The sequence below is a fragment of the Mus musculus genome, chromosome 3 (genome assembly GCF_000001635.26).
Source record: "Mus musculus strain C57BL/6J chromosome 3, GRCm38.p6 C57BL/6J".
Classification (NCBI taxonomy): Eukaryota; Metazoa; Chordata; class Mammalia; order Rodentia; family Muridae; genus Mus; species Mus musculus.
Window position 1 is genome coordinate 147118040 of NC_000069.6, and position 27245 is coordinate 147145284.

The 27245-nt window shown below is 41.8% G+C and overlaps 2 long non-coding RNA genes across 3 annotated transcripts in view; one reads left to right on the forward strand and one right to left on the reverse strand.

Annotated features, from left to right (window-relative positions):
* The window catches only part of Gm29771, a 63286-nt gene that overhangs the window by 21945 nt on the left and 14096 nt on the right, over positions 1–27245 (forward strand). Inside the window, exon 4 of one of the 2 annotated variants that reach the window (XR_001784027.2) lies at positions 9523–10712. The exons of the other annotated variant lie outside the window; for it this stretch is intronic. This is a non-coding gene — a long non-coding RNA (predicted gene, 29771). Of the gene's footprint in view, positions 1–9522; positions 10713–27245 lie in introns of those variants that run through there. 2 annotated transcript variants of the gene reach the window in all.
* On the reverse strand, positions 3767–7693 carry Gm36726. Its single transcript, XR_376213.3, has 3 exons — positions 7301–7693; positions 6779–6960; positions 3767–5731 (listed from the first exon to the last, which is right to left on the reverse strand). It is a non-coding gene; the product is annotated as a predicted gene, 36726 (long non-coding RNA).

Sequence of the window (27245 nt, forward strand, 5' to 3'; positions counted from 1 at the left end):
CCAGAGGGAAAAGGAAAGATTGTCTAAACATCAGCTTAAGCCATACCATGTAGCAGGGGTGTGGGGAGGTAGGGGGTGGGGGGCATGTCTGTCCTCTACAAGGAAGTCTGGGTGAACAGAATAAATATTCAATGTGGCAACTCCAGAAGGAACCTCTGCTGTAAAGTCTGAATTATGAGGTGTTCTTGGGAAACATGTATTTTATCCCAGGCCAGGGCCAGCTGAGGTTGAGAAGTCAGTCTCCGGAGATTAGCGATTTCACTGAGAAGGCCTGGAGGACGTTTGCAAGGCTGGAGAGGGAGTGCACTCCGGTCTGACAGCTCCTGCCTATTTTCAAGGAACTATTACCCTTAACAAGTGAGGAAAACACTGTAAGTTTTGACATGCTGAAGGCCGAAATAATTCAAAAGGGTCTTACTTCCATGGGCTGAGACTCCAATAGCTACACTCTCAAAGTCTTTATAGATCTTTACCTAATGACTCTAAACACACAGCCACAGAGCCCGGAGTATGCTCACGTGCATGTGCACACATGCATGTGCATTCATATCAAGTGCATTTACATGTGCTGGTTTTTTCCCCTCTAGACAGGGTTTCTCTGTGTAGCCCCGGCTGTCCTGGAACTCACTCCGTAGAGGAGGCTGGCCTAGAACTCAGAAATCCACCTGCCTTTGCTTCCAGAGGGCTGAGATTAAAGGCTTCACCACCACTGGGGCCTGACAGGTGCTGATGGCTTAACTTTGAACCTTAAGAAAAGTCTTTCAGCTTTGAGTGGTAGGGCTTTTTTTTTTTTTTTTTTTTTTTTTTTTTTTTTTTTTTTTTTTTTTGATCTCAGCATTCAGGAGGCTGAGGCAGATGGAGTTCTGTCAGCATTCGGCCAGCCTAGTCTACAAAGAGTTCCAGGATAGCCAAAGCTGTTTCCTTATCTCTAAAACGAAACCAACCGAGCAACCAAACAATCAAAGAGAAAAACGAAAAAAAAAGTAGTCTTTTAATTTTAATGACTGATAAAGGGGATAATATTTTGAAGCCAGTAAAAAAATGTAGTTTACTCTCGCAATAATCTTGTGTCCTTTAAGCTCTTCTACCTCTGTTACTGAGCATGACAGACCACAGTAACATCTGACACCTGAGAAATATGGGTTGCAGGATGTGGATTTCTTTTATTTTGTATTGGTTATTTTATTTATTAACATTTCAAATGTTATCCCCCTTCCTGGTTTCCCCTCCAAGCCCCCCACCCCACCCCCTCTCCCCTGCTGAGAATGTGCTTTTCAGAACAAAGAAAAAAATTATCATTATCATTTACTGACCCTCCCCCCCCCCGCCCTGCTATTCATATGTCGGAAATTTAATCTCTATTCACATGGGATTCTGAAATGTGGTCCTTGAAAATCAAGTATGTTATGGGGGTAATGTCATAGAAAGTGAAATGCCTCCTCTCTCTCTCTCTCTCTCTCTCTCTCTCTCTCTCTTTCTCTCTCTCTTCCTCCCTCCCTCCCTCCCTCCCTCCCTCCCTCCCTCCCTCCCTCCCTCCCTCCCTCCCTCCCTTCCCTGCTTCCTTCCTTCAATTTCTTCCCTCTCCATTTAGAAAACACAATGAGGAAAGAGTCATAAGCAGACAAAAGAAAGAGACACTTCACCAGGAATCGCATTGACTGTCACCTTGAGTTTTGGACTTCTCAGATTCTTTAAGTATAAGAAATAATTTATTCTAGTCTATGGCAATGTGTTACAACTGCCTGAACTAAGTCAATGATCAAGGGAATATCCTATTGATTGAGGAGACAAAGATGAGCACATCTTCTGTTGTACAGGATGGTGATCAAGTGATAAGTTGAAATAAATAGGACAAAAGATAATAAGACATGCACGGAGGTCTGACCTAAACAAAACAAAACAGAACAAAACATTGGGAGCTTTCCAAACTAAGGCTGTAGACTTCAGTGACATTAATGAAATACAAGTTTAGAGTCAGTCACCTAGGAGATGACGTGGCTCTCCAAGAACTATGTCAAGTATACCTGCTCATTTCAAAGATGAATACAAAAGTACACCCAGCAAGGAAACATTAAAAACTAGGACAGTGAGTGGTGTGGACAGCGGTCGAGATCCAGTTTTGCCCCCAACACCAAATCATGCGTTCTGAGTTTATCTCTTCTAGTGAAGCATCATTTGTTGCAAGAATAGGAAGAGAAAAGCAGTTCCTTTAGGAAAATTTACTGAAAAATAAAATATCCCAAAGAGGCTATGTCACTTGAGTGGCTGAAGATTGTTAATCACCCATTGTTCCCTGTGTCCTAACCCCAGGGGCCACCCAGTAGGGTGAAGGCTTGTGAGATAGAGTCTACCATTTATTGAAAATAAAGAAGGTCCCTTTTCTCCGCACATCTGGTGTGTTAATTGCAACCCTCCTAACATAAGTAATACCTGCAGCACAATTTTAGAGTCCCTACTGGGACAAATGCCATTTCCAGGGTCTGTCATTCTATGGATCCAGAAAAAGCTCCACTAAGTAGAACTGTGAATGCAACCCTATGTCTGTCTTCTTGCACACCAGAACCACCTCCTCCGTCCCACCCCCACCCTCACCCCCACCCCGACCCCAGGTTTGGGCAGTGCATGTTCTGAAAATGTAAATGCATTTTGGCTCAGGTTTTCCAATCCGAGAGCTGAAGAACCCAGTGGTGTAATGGGAAGCTCATATGCAAATCGGTACCAGGTTCTCAGGATATCACATCTACAATTGAAGCTTTAAAGGTATTTGCTTTCTTCCGATAAGGGGGTAGAGAAGGAGTCACACAACAATGGGAAAGAAGGATGACAGAGTTCAAGTCAACATGGACTCTAGGAGTTCACTCAGAAATCAGAACAGAGATTCCCAATCCATCAAGAAAGGTGGGATGGAATGTGTAAAAAAAATCCTTCCATGATGGAACACATATGATTCATAGCAAGTCAACAAGAAGTCGTCTTCTTGTCTTTCCTATCTCCTTGTTGTAAGGACTTCTTCTCCTTGATTTTTGGACTTCTCAGATTCTTCAAGTATAAGAAATAAATTATTCTAGTCTATGGCAATGTGATACAACTGCCTGAACTAAGTCAATGATCAAGGGAATATCCTATTGATTGAGGAGACAAAGATGAACACACCTTTGTGTTGTAAGGGTTAGGGCATCAGTCTCAGAACCCTGTGCAGGTCTTTGTTCTCTCTTTCCTTGTTCACCAGAATCCTACAGAATCCCCACATGATGAGAAAATACAGTAGTACTTACGGTATTAATCACTCTTCCGTTCCTGTGATACAATGTCATGGCCAAGGCAACTTCTAGAAGCGTTTACCTGGCTTGTGTAGCTGGAGGGATAGGAGACCATGCTGCGGGGCAGACTTAGCGGCAAACAGCAGGAATGGCAACAGGAGCAGAAGCTCAACGCTCACTCCATCAACCACAGACACCAAGCATCATGCGGACTTGGAGATGGCTTCAAACTCTCAAAACCTACCTCCAACAAATCCAAACCTCCTAAACCTCCAAATTGCCAATGGGGGGAACAAGTGCTCAAACACACAGCCTTGTGTTTTGCAGGGTCATTCTCATTCAAACCATCACGTATAACTAACCCAGGCTTGGCAAACTTAAGCAAGTCAGAAAAAAAGAAATCAGAGGCGGTTGGGTTAGGAATAAGTAGGTCTCACCCACATCTCCCTTTTACTTGTGGCTCCCCTGTTTCCAGCATACTCACCAGAGTTAATATGAAACCTGTGTGTTTATTAGCATAATAGTTCCAGGTAAGTCAGGCTACATCGGCCTCCTGTTTTACCTTTTACAGGTTTAGGGTAAGCAGATATGCATTATTCTTGTTAAAACTTGTACAAAGAAAAGAGAAGTCATTGTTTTCAGATGTAATTTACAAAGCATTCCTCTTAGGCAGGAATCTAAACTGTTGTTGAGGAATTCACTCTTGGGAAGGACTTCCTCATTTTCCTCTGTAATTCAAAGTACGAGACTGTCGCTTCTGTCCTTAGGCATTTCAGTAACTTTTTCCTCTTCAGACCAAGGTCAAAAGGCTCCCGTTGTTAGACTCCAAGAAGGTGTGAGAATATACGTGGCTGCACACCATGCATATTTATGCTGCACAGCCATTAAAGCAAATATAAGAGGGATGAATTTTTAAGAACCGAGTTAAGACTGAAAAAGAGTTGTTTGGACATTGTCTGTTTTATACTTTTATGAACTTACATAATGCAGGCGAAGGGAGAGAAAATACACTTAGTCTTGCACCTGAGCAAACTCCTTACGAATAAAAAGTCTAAGAGTAAAGATATAAATATCCATAAAGATGGCGTTGTCTTCCCTTATCTGTAGGGTTTGGTGCCAGGACCATGTCTATATCCAGGCCCTTATAGAGTCAAGTCTCTTATATAAAGCAGTACAGGATTCGCACAGAACCTATACACAACATCCTGTTTACTTTGAATCATGTCTAGATTACTTGTAATACTTAGTATAATGTGAATATGTTATGTTTAATTAATGATTAATAATATTTAGATAGCTCTACTATATTATTTAACAAATGATGGCAAGGAATTAAAGTCTATTCATGTTCATTCGGTACAGAAATGGTTTTACTTCCAAAAAGAAATGTGAGGTTTGCTGACCTTAAGGCCATGAAATACAGAGAGAAGACTATGTATATGTGTGTGTGTGTGTATGTATGTGGATGTGTATATGTATATATGTGTTCTTTCAAGACATTCTTATGTGTACTTCTTATTTATTGGCATACATAGAATCCTTGGCCTGTGACATATGGAGTCTCCTACTGACCTTTGGTTCCCTTGTCCTAGTTGAACTAGACTTCATTACACTGAGATTTAGTGTGTACCTCCAAAACCACTTCTAGCAATTGACAAGAGCTTTGTGAAACAAAGGTTCCTCTCTAGATCGTCAGCCCTAATAAAGGTGCCGAGAAACCATGGCAACTCCCATGTGGCTCTTTAAAGATAATTCTCTGTGCCAAATAATCCAAGTTACTTGGTGCTTAATGGTCACTATGCTTTCAAAGCCTGAAGTCTCTCTCTCTCTCTCTCTCTCTCTCTCTCTCTCTCTCTCTCTCTGTGTGTGTGTGTGTGTGTGTGTGTGTCCAGATGCATATGTGTATGCAGGTGAATGCATACTTGTGTGCATATCTATGTGGGGGGCAGGGCAGCTCTAGGGGTCACCTGTAGGAGTGCTGTTCACTTCCTTTCAAAGAGGCTCTCTCATTGAACCTGGAGGTCACCAGCTAGGCTAGGCTGGCAGGCCAGCAAACACCAGGCTCTTCCTGTCTTCATGGCATTTGGCTTACAAATGGATGCTGCTGTGCCTTGGAGTTTTTGTGCCACCCCTGGGGGTTGTATTTAGCTCCTAGGTTTGACTGATTGTGAGGCAAAAACTTTACCAATTGGAAAACAAACAAATCCTATCAGCCCCTGAAGTTTACCCTTTGTTATAGACTCAGGTCCTGATAGATGATGAATCCCTCCACAAGCTTAGCAAGGCTGCTCCTTAGCTGTGTCTCCTTTCTGACGGCTCCGAGGCAGGGAGTGGTACTCAGAGAAATTTATCTGTTGAGAATGCCAGTCTCTAAGAACAGTTTCCATACTTGCATCCGGGTGGCCAATCTGGAAGAGGACAAGAAGTGACATCCTTTCCTCTTCTTTGATGGGTTCTGTGCCGCCCAGGTACTGAAATTAAATTAAAGGTTTGGGAAGAATGAAGATGAGGAAGGACAGAATCACAAGAACTTCATAAAAGATGGCATCTGAGTCATATGTAGAAGAAGAGGCCAGGTTCCGCTGCTAGGGAGCCCTGAGATTTACCTGTGAATTTATCTCCTGGTTATTTCTCTTTTTGTAGCAGGAGAGTTTGCAGGTTGTCAAAAGAGAAAAAAAGCAAATAATTTTTACTGGGAAATGTCACTGAAAGTCTCGATGGAGCAAAGGCTTCCCTCTTCAATTTTGCACAAATGGTCTTGAAATCTGACCATATCAGAGCTTTTAGAAAGGTGTTGTCTGAGGAGAGCATAGAGGTCTTTTCATTATATTCTTTCCATAGATAACAGCAGCAACCAGCAACATATTGCCTGATTCTACCTGACTCCTAAGATATTTCTTTCCTACTGGAATAGACTCAAGACATTCACAGTGGTAAAGCCCTGTGCCCACCAAACAGTTACCTTTCACACAGTTACTTTTAAATAGAAGATTGACACATTGTCTGGGTAGTGCTTACCATTTAAAAAATAATTACTTCTTCCCCATTGCTTATAATCACTACTTTAAACCCACAAGTGAAATCTATTTCCTCACCTCAATTTTGCCTCCTCTGCCAGGTCTGAGTCACGCTGTGGGGCTTCTGGGGACTGCTGGGAGACTGCCATTGATCTTTTCTTCCCCTGGGGAGGGGAGAACCTGGTCTTCAATTTTACCCTTTTGGGGGAAACATCACACCGTCTACAAGATGGCTGAGAGCCCTCTGCTGTGCACAGACCTACATTATCTTATGTTATTAAACAGTTGGGTTGGCTTTGTTGTCATGTATGCCTCCAGCTGTTCACACATATGTACACTTAAAACATTTATCTATTTATCCAGGACCGATTTTTAATGTCTCCTCTGCAAGTCATTATGTAATGTTTTTGAGATGATGACTTAGAACGGGTGATGTATATATATCTTTGAAAGTATTATTTCTAGCAGGTTCTATTAGGTTGGGGAGAAAGCTATACCTACTCTTAATTGTTTAGGTGGATATCTTCACTTCCAGATAAATATGATAAGAGCTTTCTTCCTGCCAAAGACTATAGCTGGCATAAGGAGCTTCCTTTGGTAGTCATGAATCTTGACAATAGTCTGCCAATCAATTTATTCTGTTCTTGCACACGTGTAGGACGTTCATCAATATTAGAGTAACCCTGAAAGGTACAGAAAAGACATGGGGCAAATTTGAGTTTCAGAAGTTATGTGGTTAGCTCTAAATTCCTACAGGTTATTGACTCCTCAGTCAGATCATCTGACAAGCAAAGGGAGATTAAATCATTCCACTGAAAATGCTCTCTTTCCATTAGCTAGAGAGAACCATTTCTGACCTGGGTGAGAGACACACCTTAGCCCTGCTAAGGTACCATTTTAGATGCCGCTGGTGCTGTAGCATCTAAGAGTGGATGGAAGCTTGGCTATTGTATAGCAGGGGGAGACAATGAAAACACAGTAAGATACAGTCTGTTTCTGACCTGCTTAGAGATTTTTGGGTACCTTGTAGACTCATGACCAAGCGGTGCTGTGTGCGTCTTCATGGCATCCTTACTTTCCAATGCATGAGGTTTGTTGGGCACGCACGGACTTACTGAAGGTAGAAGTTTCTCTTAGCTGTTAGATGATAGAGCAGAACGAAGCTCCGTTCTCACAGGAATGAGTGCACAGGGAGACCAATACTTTTCCACCTCTAAGGACATTAGAGCCACTCAGCAGTAGTGCATCAAAGCCAGATTTTTCCATCTCAGTGAGACAGGTGGATGCCACTCTTCTAAGGACCACGGCTTCTTTAGTTAAAATTAGGCTTTATTTAGAAGTGTTTGGCTTTGCATTGGAACCAAAAAGAGAAAAAGGAGAGAAAGAAATGTGAACAGTTGATGTTTCCCTAATGACAAGAAGATCAATTAATTTACAACGAGGAAAAAAAGAAAAAGCTGCAGCACAGATTTACAAAATGTTCATTATCTATGGACTTTGGATATGACCCGCTGTCAGCCTTATTATCTACAGCGGAGATCTGACAGTTCCAATTCCGAATTCGGGGACCAGTTGATAAATTAAAAATCATTTTAAAATTTAATATTAAAATTGATAATTGCTCTGTGGGAAATAGATTTTTCTGAACTTACACCCTTTTCCTGCAGTGCTGAGCAGATGATAAGCGATAAACTGCCCGTTTGTCACTATGATAGATAGACAAATCCTACTTTTACCCTTGTTCCTCAGGACACATACATTTCAATTAAGGAGAGTAAGTGCTGCCATTTGTAATACACCCACAGTTCTTCTGTGCGTCCTCGGGGCTTAAAGAATTCTCTTTAGAAATAGAATGTCCCCTATCTCTCCATAGAGTCATTGGAAAGTATGTCTCATCACTTCAAGAAACATGACAGGAAGATGAAAGAAGTGACTGTTTAGGATCTATGTCTTAGAAATTTAGCACAGAAAGTAGTATCTGAAACAATTGTCTGCGTCTTAGTCCCAAACCTTCTTCTACTTTGATAATTCTTGTTAGCGTTTCAGGTTTGAGCATGATTGTCCCCTGAGATATATGGGGTCCCTTCTCTTCCTTCTCCGCCACCTCCTCCTCCTCCTCTTCCTCCTCCTCCTCCTCCTCCTCCTCCTCCCCTCCTCTTTTTTTTTTTTCTGACTCTGGATGCCACGTGTCTTTGCAGCATGTGAGAGATGAAGTTTCCCATCCTATTAATGATTGACTTGGCCACGTGACTTCCTTTACTCTCCTAGCTGTTGGGAGAGAGGACCTGTGCATCCTGTGCATTCATTTGGAGTTTGGATTTGAGCACTTGGACTCCTCTGCTTAGTATCTTCTAGATCCCAGTGGCAGCTTCACCCTGGACTACAAAGCAAGGCCTGTAACAGTGACCTAACCATGACCTGAAGCTGGTAGCCTTGCACAGTCCACTAAAAATCTGAAGCAAAACTATCTTGATGATCCATAGAATCTGAGTGAAAAAAAGTGCTTATTGTTGAATTGTATATGCATATACATATTTAAATACATGCATACACACATGCAAACATATAGTAGCTATGAAACAACACTGATTTTCTAAGGATAATTCCCTAAGGAAAACAGCTCCAAGACCAGACTTAATTGCAACTGTAATGAATTTATGCCTAGCTCACCACACTACCCCTATTGCATGGAGTGTATAGTTAAGGCTTTAAAAAGTAAGTGTTGCATGAACGAGTGTGAACTTCCTAGGCAGAGCTTCTATCTAGTCCACATTATGTTCCATGGGTGGATGAGAGCCTTCTAGAGTACGAGTGACTTTGTTTCCAGTCCTATCTGCCTCCCCGGGCTTTCTGACCTGGAGAGGAGATAGGGTAGATCAGTGAGTGCCTCCAGAAGAGAAGGATCAGTTGGATTCACAGAGTTAAGAGACAAAACTCAGTCTGAAGGCATAAGGGCACTCGGTGATGCGTAATATTCCAGTAGACTTCCTAGAAAACAAATATTTCATCTATTTTAGGGATATTAGTGCAAAAATTTGAAGCAAATAATAGGGGTAGGCATTTGTGTTAAGTGATTATTGTGAGTTATATATAATGCATGAAATAGTGTCTGTGTTCATTTTACAACATTCTGATGCCCATTTCACAGAGGAAAGGGAGGCGGGGAAACAGCGAGTATTTCCCCAGTTTACAGAGACAGGAAGTAGTAAATGGTCATTTTGTTTGTTTGTTGTTTTTTTTTCCAGAACTGAAGACTCCAACAACAACTTTAAGATCAACCAAAAATTCCCACCATTATGGCTACCAATTCTAACCCTTGGACCTTAACACACAATCTTGCTTCCTGGTCTGGTTCATTATTTCCTATCTTCTTTTCCTCCCTCAGAAAAACAAGTCCATTCATAGTTACAGTTGTGGGATGTGGGGAGGAGCCCTCGCCTGTGCCCTAGAAAGGAGAACACTGCAGGAAGGGGGCCACTAATTAGCTGGTCCCAGAGCTTCATGAAGCTGGCATGGTTTCTTTATTTTTAAGGCTTCAAGGCAGGGGCCAGACTGGGCAAAGAACAATGAGAGCATCGCAGAGGTGATGCTTTTAATGATACAGTCGCTAATGAAATGGCACTCCACGGGTTCACTTATTAGTAACTTAGCTCAAACAGCCATGTCCCACTGTCAGCTTGCCACTGAAGACCCAGTGTGACCTCAGAATTGTCAGCTCCACCTGAAAAAGAGCAAATGTAGCAGGAAATCCAGAGGCAGCAAGCATAATTTGGAGCGGGAAGATTAACAACAACAGAGAGGGCCGTGGGAATCTCTGCATCTCCAGTTTGCTGGGACGTTAAGCCCGAAGCAGAGCTTCTATGAAGAACAGGCTAACCTTGCACTACTTGGGTTGCATCTGATTTGTAAACAATGGAACGACTTGATTGAATGTTTTTGGAGGCTTGGATGACAGTGTTGGTATTAGAGGAGTGACAAGCACAACTCCATTCTCTGCTAATTATATACTGTAGCTCTTCCTGATGTTTTTCAGGGCACAGAGATTTCTAACTTTATGTTTGGAAAATGATTTATGGGGAAAACACTTCCGTACAAATCTTGCTTGACAACTGGGGCATCGTGAAGGATATATAGATGTAAAATTTTATGACACTTTCCATTTCTGTAACTTTATTTGTTTGAATAACTTAGTATCCTTTACATAAATTATTGAATTTCACGTGCTAATATGCCTCTGCCACATGGGAATTGTATTTACCTTTGAATTCAGAATTGGACAGGAAGGGCCGTCATGTTGGGAACTGTCTTTTTGAGGGTCAAACCATATTTTACACCTCTGGTTGGCTTGCATCTATGTTTAAAAACTACTCCCTAGAACATACACTCATAAGTGGAATTTTCTCCTTTAAATGCCCATGTATGTCCTTATTAACAATTCATGGTGTCTGTGGTTTGCTTCTTTCTTTCTTTCTTTCTTTCTTTCTTTCTTTCTTTCTTTCTTTCTTTCTTTCTTTCTTTCTTTCTTTTTTTGCAAAGCTAAACAACCACATAACTTCCTTGAGTCTAAACTCTAGTTATAAACAAGAGTTTGTCCAAGGTGACACGAAATCCCGGAATCACAGTGTGAAATCCGACTGTTTTCATCTTCACTGATGTGTAAGTCATGCTTGTTGGTAATATGATTACGGCAAAGGACACGCCTCCACGCCTTATTAGGCAGTCTGGGTTAGGAAACCATCCTCTGCCAGATGCGTGGTAGAGTCCTATTGGCGTTGCCCCTTTTCATGGCACCCTACCTGGGATCTCTTCATTACTTGCCCAGTGTCTGGCGTCTACGTAACCCACCGGCTTCTCCCTCTGCCTCCCAGTGATTCTGGAGTAATCAGCTCACTGCTCTCAGCATCTCAGGCAGCACCATTCCCCCTTCTGTCTCCCTTCCTGCCTTTGGCTATCTAGTCACGGAGCCAGGCAGTAATGAAAATGGGTTTCATTAAACAGGAATCCTACTTATTTTCTCAAACCACTATGCTAATAATCTCCCTTCTCAATATAAAGGCTTAAACACATACCAATATAACTAGGTTTTTTTTTCCCCAGCTATTTTTTTTCCTCTAAAGAAGATTATTTCTCAGGGATAAAAATATCCCTCTTCAAATTCCAAGACTTTGTTGTTAGAAATGAAGGCCGAAAGTGTCTAGAACTCGCCCGTGCTCCGTGAGGGGATGCAAGATGAAATTCCTACCTCTTAGTCATGCAGGTTTTCAAAATGACTGCAAAAGAGATGTGAAGAGCTAAAACATTTCCTCATGGAAGCATGAATTTTGCAGACCCTTATGAATAAATCAAGATGAGTATTAGAGTCTAGATATAGTTGGTTGGCATATGAATATGAGTGTTAGAAATAAGGTTCTCCTGCCCCTGCCCTAGACATGTGTATTATAATGCAAGAGAAATGACAAGTCAATAGAAACCCTAAGAGGCTTTTGGGTCTTTTTTTTTTTTTTTTTTTTTTACAAGAAAGCCATCTTCACAGAGAGATGAGATTCACTTCCCCCACCCCCTTTGGTAGCTGTTATTCCAACCTCTGTTTTGATTGGGGTTGAGGTCTGTCAGTTTCTGCAGCCTTGAGCTAATGCCTACCGTTTTCAGTAGAGTATCTAACTTCCTACTCTGAAAACATCCTCGCTGGCTCTTCTCCCCACACTTCATCTCGGCCTCCGTCTCCCTTTCCCTCTGCTGTGCCCTGTCGGGAAGTTTGCCACCATCAGCAAGAAGTCAATTCTGACTCCTCAGTCTCTGGAGCTTTCAGGGCTCTTTACAAATACAAGGAGCATGACCCTGGAAATATTTTTTTCCCCCAGAAAAAGAAAAAAGCTTCACTTGTCAATCAGTCACCCTGGGCGGGTGTAACTTCTCGAAAAGGAGCTCAGAGTAGCCCCTGTCTTCATCCATCAAGGCTGGGAGAGGATGGGGGGGTAGAAGGTCATGTAAGTGAATGACTACGATAGACTTGGAAGTCTAGCTTCAGTTATTACACACGCTGCCTTCACGCCGCACAGACACTGCCAAGTGCACAAAAGGATGGACGAAGACGAGATGCTTCTTGGTGGAGGAGTTTGAGGAGCAAGATAACAGACTGGCTTTCTGTTTAATTGAATATTAACCTGCTTATTGTGGGGAGCTTGTGCAAGGCAGGGCTTGGTAGGGAGCACAGAAAGATGAATATTTCTTTCGAGATGGTCACAATCCACTGATTCCTCCATCCCGCTTTGTAGCTTTCCACGGCTTCCTTCATTTGTCTTGTTTTACAGTGAGCTGTCTCTCTGTTTCTCTCACCCAAGAGGTTATAAGCAATTTTAGAGCAGAAGTATTTTTTCCATCTTTGTAAAACCTGTAAACATTTTCAGAGGGTAGGTGCCCATTTATTATTTGCTGAGTTGCATTGATTTTTACCTCCTTAATATATTTTTAAATGTATTGTTTTGCCAACAACAAATACCCACAGTATCTGTCAATGCCTTAAGTGCGAAAAGGAGGCCTGAAGAACATGAAGTTAGTGTGCTCTTAGGTGGCTTTTACAAAAGTTAAAAGCAAAGATTTCCCTTAAAACATAAAATGTTTACAAAATAATACCTGGAAGTACAGAAAGGCACACAGAAACACACATAGAGACACATGCACACACATATGCATACACAGACATGTGTGCATAACCTATTTAAAAAATATACAATTATACACATGAAAGGTTACAACTAAGAATAGGAACTTACCCCTTGAAATGTGGACAAGGTAAATAGCCAGAAAATGACTCATTGATAAATTATTATGAGGTTTCTCCTGACTTTACAATGCTGGGTGAGGTATTTGAAGGGTTTCAAAATTAGAAAGCCAAACACTGAAGCCACATTTTTTCTTATGAGCTCTTCTAGGTCTGTAGACCATATCAATGAGTGACAAAGGACACTCCTTCTTTTTCCTGTCCCAGAGCTAAAGGAGGCCACCTAACAGCTGAAAATTACAGTGTATACAGAAGTCACACAAGGAAGGAGGTGAAGAGAGTAAAGTAATGTGGCCACATAGCAAGTTAAGTATGGGTGGCTCAGGGACCACTGAAGAGGAGACCTTTGAGCCAAGACCTAAGAGATGTGGGGCTGCCAAGCAAGGATCGACATTTTTGTAGGTAGTGAGAGAGAGCAGTGAAAAAGCAGGAGGGCACGAACCAAGCTTGTTGAAGGATAGTGCCAGGCCAGTGTGGCTGGAGTAGAAAATCGTGAGGAAACACTATATGTAGTGAGAAACAGCACCAGGAGGATATCAAAAGGACCCATGCATAGGATTTTTTTAGACTACTGCAAATAAAATGCTGAACAGAACGGGCATCCCACGGAACATCTTTAATACACAGGTTGTTCTATCTGCTATAAATTCTAGGTGGTCTACTGCCGATGCTGAGATACAAGCATAGAATTAGAGATACGCACATGGAGGATTTTGCATAATGTTGCTGAGATGTAATGGTTCTTGATGTGTTGTCTGACCTCTACATCAGACTGGGAACCCCCACAGGGAAGATGTGCTTTGCTGTACTGTCCATCCTTCCTACCACAGGTTCTGCCATAACACAGAAACTCAACAAATGCACCCTGAACACTTGGGAATGTACCTCTATCATATCACAGACAATGGCTGGGGTTCCTGAAAAAGGTCAGGCTATAGGGTGATCAACATATAGGGAAGGAAAACATGGTAGCTTATAAGGTCTGGATCATATCATAGTCCATACTGGGTGTTCTCTGTTTAATGAGTATCATGAATTAAAACTGCTAGAGGCAGAAAGTTCTACTAAGCACAAGATAAAAGGAATCACTGTCTTGGATATGACTCTGTGTGTGTGTGTGTGTGTGTGTGTGTGTGTGTGTGTGTCTTTGCACTCACACGTGCATGCATTCACATGTATGTACTTGTATATACACATGTGAGATTCATGTTGAGTGTCTTCTTCCATTGTTCTATATGTGATTCTTTTTGAGACAAATTTTGTCATTGAAGTTGGCGTTGCCAGTTGGTCTAGCTTGGGTAGCTAGTGGTGTCAGGAATCCTTGTCTCCACCTCCCCAGTGCCGGGATCACACCTATTCCTGGCTTTTTATTATGGGTGCTGGAGATCTGAATTCAGGTCCTTATGTTTGTGTGGCAAGCATTCTACCTCCTGAGCTCTCCCCTGAGCCTGGAGTCCCAGAGTTGAGTAGGAAGAGGGCTACTTGTTCCCTTTGATGAAAACCTGATGCCTAATACCTAATGGGAAATACACTTGAAAGATAGTTTCAGGCTAGATTATAGAAGACCTTACATTTACGCATCCTGTGAGTGTGCTAGATATTATTCAAGTTTTGAAGTCTGTTTGTTTATGTAGCAGAGAGGCAATAGGTTTAAAGCCAAGCTTGGAGAAGATCTGTATAACTCTGAAATTACCTCTGGATCATTTAGCTAGAGAATAAAACTAGATGAGCAGTTGTTTCTAAGGTCAAAATTACAGTTTTATCATTTAGAGGCACTGATGTGGAAAACAGAGGGACGGCACACCCTGATATTGGTGCGTATCCTCCTAAGCCCTTGCATATGTATTACCCCTTGGTCGTCACAGCAACCGTGCTAGGTGGCATTGTTATCACATTTTACAAATTGAGATGATTTATGCAAAGGGGATCAGTGCAGTCTGGCCTGTAGAAGATACTCCAGAAATCTCAGCTGAAGTAGAAAAATAAGAAGCACCGGCTTAGAGAGCCTAAGCCGATCGCCCAAGGTCATGGTGCCGGAAATAAGCGCCAGAGCCAGGACTGAAGCCAGTTTGCCCGAGTCTCGGTGTAATTCTCTTTGCTTATGCCCGCACGGAAAATGCCTCAGATGCTCCAAAAAAGGCAGATGAAGAAAGTAAGCATAACACTTACTTGCTAGTCGGATACCACTTCTAGGGTGGATAATATTAAATGCAACTTAATAATTAGTAGAAAGTTTATTTTATCTTGTGCTCTTGTTCCCCACCTGGTTATGGTATTTGAGAGGCTGTGGGACCCTCAAGAGGTAGTGATTAGCTGATAAAGTAAGTCTTTTTAGGTCAGAGACAAATCTGGCTGAAGCCTGCTTTTTGCTTTCTGGTCACTGCCATGTGAATGACCCCTCCACACGTCCCCACTGCCTGGCAGTAGTCGTCACCGTCCCTACTGTGCTGGATTGAAGTGCCAGAAACTATGATCTAATGTACAGCTTCGCTTCCTAAAGCTGCTCTGGTCAGCGTGCCGCAAGAGTGACTGACAGTCTGAATGGGCTTATGCTATGCACTGTGTGTGTGTGTGTGTGTGTGTGTATACGCGTGTGCGCGTGCGCGTGATTATTTCTCTAAGAATACAATAGATGGAATGGGTTTTATACAATAGGAATTACTTATGGATTGCGAAAGATGGTGTGAAGATCTTATTGTTGAGTTTAACATCTCCTGAGGCCTCAGTTGTGAGCATTCAGATGGCTGCTTTCTCACTGTATCCTCTGATGGTCTCTACAACTCTTGGTGTTGTTAAGTTTGGTGTCTCTGAACACTCATTTTCTTCTTTGAAAGAATAAATTAGTTTCTACTCTCAGGGTGTCTTTTAACCTTGCCTCTTTATAGATGGTGTTTCCAAGTGTAGTCACATTCTACGGTGCTAGGAGTTAGATAGAGTTTCACCACACAAACTGCACAGGATTTAGGTCAGTTCATTCTCTCTCTCTCTCTTTTCTTTCTCTTCCTCTCATACACACAGACACACCCACACACATAAATTCAAACACATTTATTTTTGATTTTTATTCTAGACAAGAATAGAATGTCTATAGTTACTGCTGTTTGGAAATCAATATTATATGTAATGCCCTGCAATGTTTTCAAACTGTGGTGCTTGTTTACAAATCAGCTTATGGGAAAATTCATAGTGACACAAGGTATGCTATACTGCACTTATTGACATGGTAGGAGTTAAGAAGTAACTCTCCATTGACTCCATTCTCAATGTGTCAGGCCATGTCCTGTTTCTTTGATTTCATTCTCTTCTGTGACTTGGAGTGACAGGATCTCATATCAGGTATGTGTGGAAATTATCAACAATCTATGTAAATATATGTAGCCTAGGGTCTGCTCCATCATAGCAGATTAACAGAGCTGTACTTGTCTTTATGAAACAGCGGAGTGTGTTTGGGTGAGTGTTCCATGGAGGCTAGCATAACCAGGATCTTTCTATGATCCATACAAAGCACTGATTGGTATCTGGTTCTTGATCTATAGTAAGATCACCAGTGAAGCCTAAAAGGGCAAGGCATAGGATGAGGAAAACTCGAGGATCAGCAAGACCTGAGTGAGTGTAAGACATTGTTTCTTTTGAGGCATCGTCTGAGAGTTAGGCAGCAAATCCCTGAGGAGTCCTTGGATGCACACTCTTGCTGCATCCGGCCTTTTCTTGAATGGAGCTAAAGCAATGATGTCCCTCAAACAATGAGAAACAGAGAGTGATGTGATGTCCTTCTGAAAGACAGGGTTTTTTTTTTGTTTGTTTGTTTTTGTTGTTGTTGTTTTGTTTTTTAAATGCAGTGGCCTTTGCCCTCTGCAGTTCTGCGAAATTACTCAACAAAGTCTACTTGCATTTCTTGCCTCTTTCATCACCTGCTGCTGTATCTTGAGGATACCCCAAAACGCCTATAGAGAAGCCTTCATGGCGTGACTCACACAAATGAGCTGAGCTTAGAACTGGATTTTTCATGACTTGCCTACAATCAGAAGGTGGTAGGAGGGCATTCCCCAACTCCAGCAGCAGCTTGATTGAACTTGAGCCTGAAGAACAAGTGTACCATGCAAATTCCTCATCTACAAATATCTGAGACAATAGATGTTTGGTCTTCTCCCTTTCTTTTATGTGTGTGTGTGCGTGTGTGTGTGTGTGTGTGTGTGTGTGTGTGTGTGTGTGTGTGTGTAATGCATGTGTGTGGGCATGAGTGGTCCTCTTTGTGTAGGGGTGCATATACATGTGTGTGTACATGCACTTGGAGGCTCAAGGTTCACCCCAGACTTCCTCAATGTGCCTCTACTTTGTGTATTGAGGCAGGATCACTAAATTACACCCAGAGCTCACCAATTCAGCTAATCTGGCTAGCCTGCTTACTCCTGGATTCACTTTCTCTGCCTCCTGTGCAGTGGGGTAACAGGTAAGCAGTCATGCTGAGGCAGCATCCATTCTGGGGATCCAAACTCCTGTCTCCACATTTGCCTAGGAACTGCTCTAAACACTGGGGCATTCGTTCAGTCTCGTATTTCTTATTTTAAACTGTAAAATTTGGGGATACATTGCCGTGAACCAGTTTCAGCCAATGTGCACCAAATCTATTGTTTGTTCCAGATACAGAAACATAGGTAATTGTATCCTTAATATTTCAATAATATGATGCAGATTTGAGTTTCTTTTCTAATCTTATAGCTATTTAGAAACCAGGACTATATCTAAACAAATCAACAAAGAATCCAAATAGCCTATCCAGTCAGGGAGTAACTTTATATAGATTTTTTTTTTCACTCAGAAGTATCAGTAAGTGACATGTTGTAGACTCACCACAATAAAATATAAGCAAAGTTATTTTATTTTTGCCCAGTCATAAAGAACCAGGCAAGGCATTGTTGAGAAAGCACTTTGAGTCTCACAGCAATAAATCACAGGACAATCTGGAATCAAAGCTCACAAATGAGATCTGTGCACGGAGGCCCAGATCTTCAAAGGCATCGAAGAAAGCATAATAATGGGGACCCTGGGAAAAGGAGGCGTCCACCTGCAGGCAAGCATTTAAATATTGCCTTACTGGATACATCTGCAAATGTATTCATCACCCATGCATATGACAGCACTGATCAATCAGGTTTGTAAAGCAAGTGTGTGTCTATTCTTCATGTTTTCACGTGTTGTCATTTCTATCTGTTTAATCATCCAGTGATGAAATGAATCAGATTAAATGATTTTTTTTTTGCCTCATTTTACAGAGCTGACTCTATTACCTAAGGGGTATAGATTGGCTAAGGTGTCTTTCATTGAGAAAGTATGAAATTTTTAGTTCATAGTACAGAACATGTACCTATCTTTTAATCCATTCATCTATCTACTTATTTACCCATCCATCTAATTACCTACCTGCCTGCCTGTCTACCTTCATGTCTGCCTTTCTGCCTACCGATCATCCTTCTTTCCTACCTTTGTACTTTTCTGTGCAAGCATGCATCCATCTGCCACTTCTTTGTATGCATGCATCCATCTACCTACTTATTTCTTCTCCCATCTATCCCCTTGTTCAGGTCCCTGACAGTTTCAATATTTTAGTAGCCCTGGTCATAATAACTTCCAAAGAGTGCATGTGCTATAACTCAGGCTTTGACTTGGACATGCTTAAGACGATCTCAAACTCTTCTATAGATACTTATTTTAAACTAGATGTGTTGTTAACTATTTTGTGGCCCAAACCAAAGCAGACTAAATAAAGATGAAGAAAAGGTCGAAGTGATGTGAAGTATCTATCACTATTCTCACAGAAGGAGTAACAGTTAAAAAGTAACTGCAGAAGGAGAGGAAGCAGTTTCTGAACACTTTCAGGGTAGTGATAAACGGTGTCCTGTTGCAAAGTGCTATATAATAACTAACATCCACTCTTATCCTCTCAGAATCATTAAAATGTTAGAACACTGTCAGCACATAGATGGGAGCACAGATGGCCTATACTGACTATGTAATCTTCTCAGTGGTCAAGGGTTTGGAAGTGAGAAATGAAACTTTAAAGGCTTGAGCTTCCTCTCTGAGCTCACGCAGACACCAAGAAATGTGTGATCCAGGATCCAAACTTAGCTCTCCCTGATGGAAACCTCTCCATTTAGTCCAGTATCTATACCGCTTGAATGAGGCCTGTCACAAATAGTTTAGGGGAAAACAGACAGACAGACAAACAAACAAAACAGAAAACAAAAAAAGCAAAACGTCCTCGGTGCCTAAGGGTTGTCTGGAAGCTGAATCAAGCTTGTTCTGTCCACTCTTCCTCCAAAGGCTGTGCATAAAGATAGTCACCTCAGTGAAGTTCTACTGAAAGAATGATCCATTTTCTGCCAGACACAGAGGGCGCTGTCAAACAGCTGGGATTAGCGTCAATAGAATGGGCTGTTTGCTCTGTTGCCGAGTTTCTCTTATCTCAGTCACTGCTGCTTGGTGATTTCCAGGGATGTTGAAAGCGTTATGTTTGAAGATAAAAGGGAGTGGGTTGCTAAGAAGCTGGTTTGTTTCCTTATATAAAACCCCATTGTCTCTAGAATCAGATGAATCCTTATATGCAGCCCTTCTAGCAACATATGGCTGAGATTTCTTCAGTAGATGTTTTCCCTTCCTTAAAGCACAGCAGAGTTCAGCCCTCTTCTCAGGAGCACTTGGCCATTTTTTGTATCTTTAATTCTTGTCAGGTGGATCCTTGCCTGCGTGTTCAATGCCTAATTACCCAGTCTTCCTCATCACTCAATACTTTTATGCTTACTATTTATTAAAATCCCCTTTGCAGCGAAGCAAAGCTCATCTACTATCTGAAATCTAATTTCCCTGACATTTTGTAGATAGCAGTTGTGAACTAATAATATACAGTGCTATTTGAAATCATCATTCCTCACGCTATATATAAAATTAATTTTTCCTTTTGATTTTTAATGTATTTCTCTTATTCTATTCAAAGAACAGTAGGGTGCCTTGCCAATGATAATTTTGACCATCTTCGGTAAATTGCTGTTCAAAATGGACCAAATGGTGTTTTTATGATCATTTCTATTAAATTTCCTGTGATATCATTTATGGATTAAAAGATAACTAATGGGGTAAAAATAAACTCAGAGGAACCTATAATCAAAGATTTATTTCTTACTCAAACAGGAGTGAAAGAAAACTAATTCATCTTGCAGAATTAAGAGTAAATATCGACCAGAAGATTCCATTGTTCGATGCTTGAGCTGAGCTTTCAAGACCTGGCTTGTCCGCTCCCCTCTGTAGTCCCAGTGCCAAGCTCCACAATATTTTAAGGAACATATCAGAGTGCATCATTTTTAAAATCCAAACAATAAAGCAAACTTTTAGGTCAAATAAAATGTTTTTTGAATAATATTACTCTATTCATTCTTATAGCAAGGCAATCCATTAAATGTCACTTCAAAGAGTTTAGTCGAGTCAGGCCCCTCCAGCCAGCGAAGCAGCCCCCAGATCCAACTGGCACTCTCTAGGAGCCCACAGGCCATCTACCCCAGCCAGGGAATCAGATCAGTGCTTTGCTCAGCTCTCATTAGAGGAGCTTTCTCCCGCAGCAATGGGAACAAATGCAGAGACACCCAGCCAGACATTGTGAAGAGACTGAGAGACCTTGGAGCTGAATGGAGACATAAACATGTGACCCATCCGGAACTCAACAGCAATTTCTAATTAGGAATCACTGGCAAATTAAACTTGCTCTCTTCCATGGGAGTCTCACTGGGAGAAACAAACTATTTTTTTGATCTTTCTTAGAAGGGGGAACAAAATACCCATGGAAGTAGTTACAGAGACACAGTGTGGAGCAGAGACAGAAGGAATGGCCATCCAGAGACTGCCCCACCTGGGGATCCAACCCATATACAATCACCAAACCCAGACACTATTGTGGATGCCAACAAGTGCTTGCTGACAGGAGCCTGAAATAGCTGTCTCCTGAGAGGCTCTGCCAGTGCCTGACAAATACAGAAATGGATGCTCTCAGCCATCCATTGGACTGAGCACAGGGTCCCCAATGAAGGAGCTAGAGAAAGTACCTAAGAAGCTGAAGGGGTCTGCAGCCCCATAGGAGGAACAAAAATATGAACTAACCAGTACCTACAGAGCTCCCAGGGACTAAACCATCAAGCAAAGAAAACACATGGTTGGACACATGGTTCAAGCTGCATATGTAGCAAAGGATGGCCTAGTTGTTCATCAATGGGAGGAGGGGCCCTCGGTCCTGTGAAGGTTCTACGCCCCAGTGTAGGGGAATGCCAGGGCCAGGAAGTGGGAGTGGTTGGGTTGGTGAGCAGGGGGAGTAGGGGAAATAGGAGATTTTAGGAGGGGAAACCAGGAAAGGGAATAACATTTGAAATGTAAATAAAGAAAATATCTAAAAAAAAAAAAAACCAAACCCAAAAGGGTAGGTTCTGTGCCTAGCTGTCAATGGCCAACAGAGAGTGGACTCAATGGTATCTTTGGTTGTTCCTTATCTCATAATGCTGTGCCAGGGCCTTTCTTATCCTTTTTCTTTTGAAATTTTATCATTTATTTTTTTTATTTTATTGATTTCTTTCTCTATTTTGTCCTACATGTCCTTTGTATATATATTGTGGCTTCCAATTTTGTGTTTTTAAGGGATTCCTGAGTGTGTGAACAAGAGGGTTCTCTCTTTCCTATGCCTTCACCTAGGCTTGTTTCCTTCTGTCTGGTTAGTTGTTGTCCAATTCAGATGTGTTGGTTTTATTTTTATTTTATTATATTTTATTTTATTAGTATTCCTTAGAATCATGTTTGTTTTGTAATGAGAGCTAGAAAGGGTGGGTCTGGATGAGAAGGGAAGTGGGTAGGAACTGGGAGGAGAAGAGGGCGGGGAAAGCATAATCAGGATGTTTTATGTCAGAAAACAATATATTTTCAATAAAAGGAAAGACTTTTTAAAAGGAGAGATTAAACACGTTTAGAAATTTAGACACACACACACACACACAGAGACAGAGAAGGTGTGGGGGGGATTTTAGTGGAGGAAGAGGCCATGAAAGCAAAGTATGACATTACAATGACTTATTCAGAGTATCAGGATTCACTGAACTATGTGAAACTGATGTGTGTGTGTGTGTGTGTGTGTGTGTGTGCGTGTGGTGGGGAAGTGGGAGAAATCACAAGTTAGTGTGAAGAAGGCCTAGTTCTTACCCTGAAGAGATGCTGGAATGGAGGACAGGTGATTTGATTCCTACTGCGTGGTGCTAAGTGACGTTGTGCAGCTAGAGCCGATAAGCCGGGGAAGTGCCAGGAATGGAGTATAAAGCTCACCTTTGGGGTGTTTGGAGGGGTGATCTGCAAAGGGCATGAAACCTGCCGTGTCTTGAGAAGGGGACTGCGCTCTTGATGGAGGGGTGGCCTGTACAAAGGTCTTCAGTGTGATGGACAATGGTATTTTCCAGATCACTGAACTGAAGGTAGTTTAAATGGCTTCACCCAGTGTACACAGACTCCCTCATTGTGTGCAGTCCATGTGGCATGGCTTTGTTGTGAATGCTGTCCCATCTCCCCTCACTGCAATTCCATCTCCGGGACATTGCACCCTTGGGGCTTTCTGGGGAACTTGCCTTCTGGCATCAGTTCTTTCCAGGTTCCCTTCATCTGACTGCTCTGCTCTTGATTCAATCCTGCCTTTATTTATAAAGCTATCCCAGCTCCAGGCAGACATCCATGGCCAAGACAGTTCAAATCCGAGGAGGACCTGCGGTCAAGTTCCAATAAAATAGACGTGGAAAGGGATCAGGGAATGGTTCCCCCAGTCAGGAGAAACAGAAGCAAAATGGAACCTATCTTGTGTTATCACTTAAATAACTAAATGGTATCTTCCAAATTCAGTGTGTAAGAGTGGACTGTCAAGACCCAGTTGAGGTCGATGTGACAATTTAAATCTCACCATTAGATTTGTTTAGACATTGTTATGTATTTTCTCATGTGAATTTTTATCCCTTTATGGTGATCTTACAACAATTTTCCATAAGATTTTAACCAGTGTCTCAGCAGACTAGTAGTTAGTCATCTGAGTTTAGGTTTCTGTTTTCATGAAAATGATTTACTTGCATTAGAGAGAATATGAAAATTATGGCAAGACAAGAAAACAGCAACAACAATACCAGCAGCAGCAGCAACAACAACAACAACAATAAGAGCATCAAGAGCAAGGTCCACAGCAACAGCAGCAACAGCAATGGTACAAGCCAGATCTTAATAATTGATCTTTTCCAGTAAAAATCTGACTTCTGCTAGCTTATATATTTTCTCACATTATTTCCACAAAGCCCTCCCTAACATGTGCCTATGCTGGCCTCTATTCTAAGCAAGGCAGACTTAACGTACCAACAAATGATTCCTTTCTTCTAATACCCTGCTTTGCTATCTCAGAGGAATGCTGTTACTGGTTAGAGAAATGTTTCACAGGTCACTGGATATGAGAGCACCTGTAAGATTTTAGAAGTAAATACTGCAGTATCCAAACCTGCTTCCAAATAGCCACAGTAATTGAGGAAAACAGAAGTCTTCAGAAATAATCCCCCCAACACACAAAGAAACCTACAACATTACGAAATGATTTCCCCTGTGGGTCACATCAAGAGGAAAGTCTCATATCAAGACCTCATCTAGGATATACAGATCTGCTTTTGTGTGGAGACACAGTTCTGAGCTTAAAATACAATCTACCTAGTCACATGGGCCTGGTAGATCTTAAAGACAGCCTCCCATTGGATTATCCAAAGTCCTCTTGCTGATCCAACTGGAGTTTTATCTCAACACTTGGTGTTCTATCTACTCTCTGTTACGTCACACGCCTTGTTCCTATCCCTATCACCTCACTGAAAGACACCCACATTTTAACGTCCCTGACCCCTTTGCTTACTCCAGTAAATCCATGCTGCCTTCCTTGAAGCCTGTGTTCTGTAGCTGAATTTAGACTTAGCTGCAACCAGTACAGACTTTGTACTGAGGGAGGGAAGCTTTGCCAGGGATGACAGACCGCAAGGGAAATGGTTGTGGTGCCAACCTCTGCAGTCCACCTTTACCCGCTGTTGGGGTTGGTGTCTTATCTTCCTTATTTGATATACAGTGTGGAATGTAGAGTAATGCAGCAGTTTATAAGAAAGATTTGCCAGGGGTTTCACGTACAGACTTGAAGATTTTGAAACTGAGCTTGGATCTGGCTCTGGGGCTACTCCATGATACGCTCCCAATCAGACCAGATGCTACGCTGTCTCTGTGGCTTTGCACAGGGTGCCATTAGTACATACTTGTGGAGAGATAAGATTACTAATAGTTTCTAATAAAATGGACGTCAAAACTTCCATAATGTCTACTTCTCTCTTGGCTCTACACATCATTCTATTTCATTTTAAATATAACAAACTCTTAATGTATTTGGCATAGAAAGAAAAGCAATTAATAAATGAATACCTAACAATGTATAATTGACAAATTATTTTACCATGCAGCCTCTGTAATTACAAATTTTAACCCCCAGACTATGTTTGAGCTCATGACAAATAAGCAGTAAAAATGCATATATTTCCCTCAGACTTTCCAATCTCTCTTTTTCTCTGTATATATGTATGCGTGTGTGTGTGTGTGTGTTTGTACACACATGTGGATGTCCGTGGATCTTTCACAACTGTTGTAGATTTACTAATACCTGCTCAACTGAATTTTTGGGAAACAATATACTAAGAATAGAGAGGTCAGGCAAGAGCCAATCTACGGACTGCAGTACAATCACCCTGCCCCTCCAGGACATCCTTGGGAGGTGGAAGGAAAGGGAGAGCCGAGACTCCAACCAGTCCTAATCACTATGTTAATATTTTTAGTGGGTTTGTCCTGATGAGAATTCAGGAGGGAGAAATTGGTCATTTCCATCCCCACTCAACTGATAAGGGGCGGTCAGTGAGACACAATATGCCCCAGATGATTACAGGTTTGGGCTTCGCTGGCCACATGACTCAACGAGGCCACAATTTCTGATCATCTCTCCCCTCAGGGGTAGAGAGAAGGAACTGGGAAGCAGTTAGTCTGGCCCTAATTCTGAAACACAAGGGGAAATTGGTTGATGATGTGGAGTGATTGAATCCCTGGGGAAAGTGTCTTTGCCATGTCATCTTCCAGCATCAAGCACAAATGACAAGACAGCCCAGTGGCAGTGATGTCCTCTGAGCTTCAGGAGGACTGGGGTTTAAAAGGGGTGGAGACCAGACTGACATACTCCTACAGCAAGATTCTCAAGGGGAAAGGTTTAGGAAAACTGGAATACAATGAAACCTAGCAATGGTTTGGGTTTCACTACGTGGCTTTAAATGATCTGAGAGAGTAACAAAATGATTACATGGTATCAAGGGTAATTCAGAGAACAGGAACTTCAGACAACCTCCGATTTTTAAAAAGAGCGCTTACAACCTTTCAATAAAAGAAGCCTAATCTATCCAAGTAAATGTTTCCTCCAGGATGGTAACATTTGTTTAGTCAGAGCCCCCTGCATTGTTTATTCTACATTGGTTATTTTACAGAATGAAGCTTGAGATTCAGAGTGCTAAGCAGAAGGTTAAATGTCGTAGTGACACACTCCCACACCACCACCTTCAAATTTTGGCCACTTGCTGGTTTTATATAATTGGTGTCTGGTAAGCATTGATTGATGTTATGGGCAGGCCCTTCTTACATCCCAACTCTCCCCTACTTTCAGCCAAGAAGAACTCTCCATGGTTTATAAACATGAGGACCATGTGTCTTTTAACTTCTAAAGGTAATTCTACTAAGATGTTTGACCACCAGAAGTACCCCACATAATCCTTTGGAGTGCAACTGAAACAAACCTTAGGAACATCAAGCCACAGTGTGTACTGGTTATGTGGAAATGTTTTGGGGGCAGGGCTTTCACACTTCAAAACACTTTTACTTGAAAGCAGAATTACAGAAAAGTTAGGGTGTACAAACAAGAAGGACCCAGAGAGCCCTAACTTCTGAGATCCTAGAATTGATTGAAGTTTTGGAAAAACCTCAGAAAAACGTATTTTAAAAATTATTTGTCATAGTCCAGGATTTCACTTTGATAACTTGATAACATGTTCTCTCCCTCCCTTCCTTCCTCCTCCTCCTCCTCCTCCTCCTCCTCCTCCTCCTCCTCCTCCTCCTCCTCCTCCTCCTCCTCCTTCTTCTTCTTCTTCTTCTTCTTCTTCTTCTTCTTCTTCTTCTTCTTCTTCTTCTTCTTCCTCTTCCTCTCCTCCACTTCTTCTGCTAAATTTTAACCACTCTCTTCTCCTAAATTTTAATCACTGAAGTTAATTATTTTCGGATATTTTTATCATACAACCAAGTGTATAATTATAATAATTATAATCCTTTAAAATATTATAGTCTTTAAAAATTGTTTCTTTTTTTGAGACAGGGTCTTACACATTAGCCTTGGCTCATCAGCAACTCACAGTGATCCTCCTGCTTCAGTGCTAGGATTAGACAGGATCTTCCATGCACAGTTTTCTAATTATAATGTTTAAGTAGCCAGATGAATTGCAATCTGGCATTCACTTAGCTAAAAACTTTTGGAAAATAAGATACAACTCCTAGTAGCTGTGGTCAACCCTGGCCTAGAAACTGATAAAGTCTTCACCAGTTTGTCTAGCATTTGCTTCTCCCCTACACTTCTTCACACTCCTGGAGATGTCCTTAGCACGCAGCTGATTCTGTTAGCAGGGGGCCTAGGTTGCAGTGAACCACTGGCCCTTTGATTTTTTACTGGTCTCTCTGCAGAGGACTCCCCAGGATGCCAAGTGACCTGTTCCTCTGCTTCCTGTGAAATTTGCCTCTGCAGAGGCTGCCTAATGAAAGTCCCCCCCTGTCAGGTGGCTGAGTCTTCTGGCTCAGCGCCTCTTGGATTTGATAATTTTTATTTGGAAAATGATGTAGGGAACCACCATAGAAAGAATGTGTGCTGTGAATGTGTGCACAAAAAGAGGGCTGCTATGTGGATGATGGGTGGCATGTCCTCTTAGGCTGTGGTCTTGCTTCTGCAAGGCATTGGAGACATGAGACATGGGTGTTGAGGCTTTCCTTTCGGTGGCTGTTGGAACTTTAAATACATTCTACTGAAACGCTTGT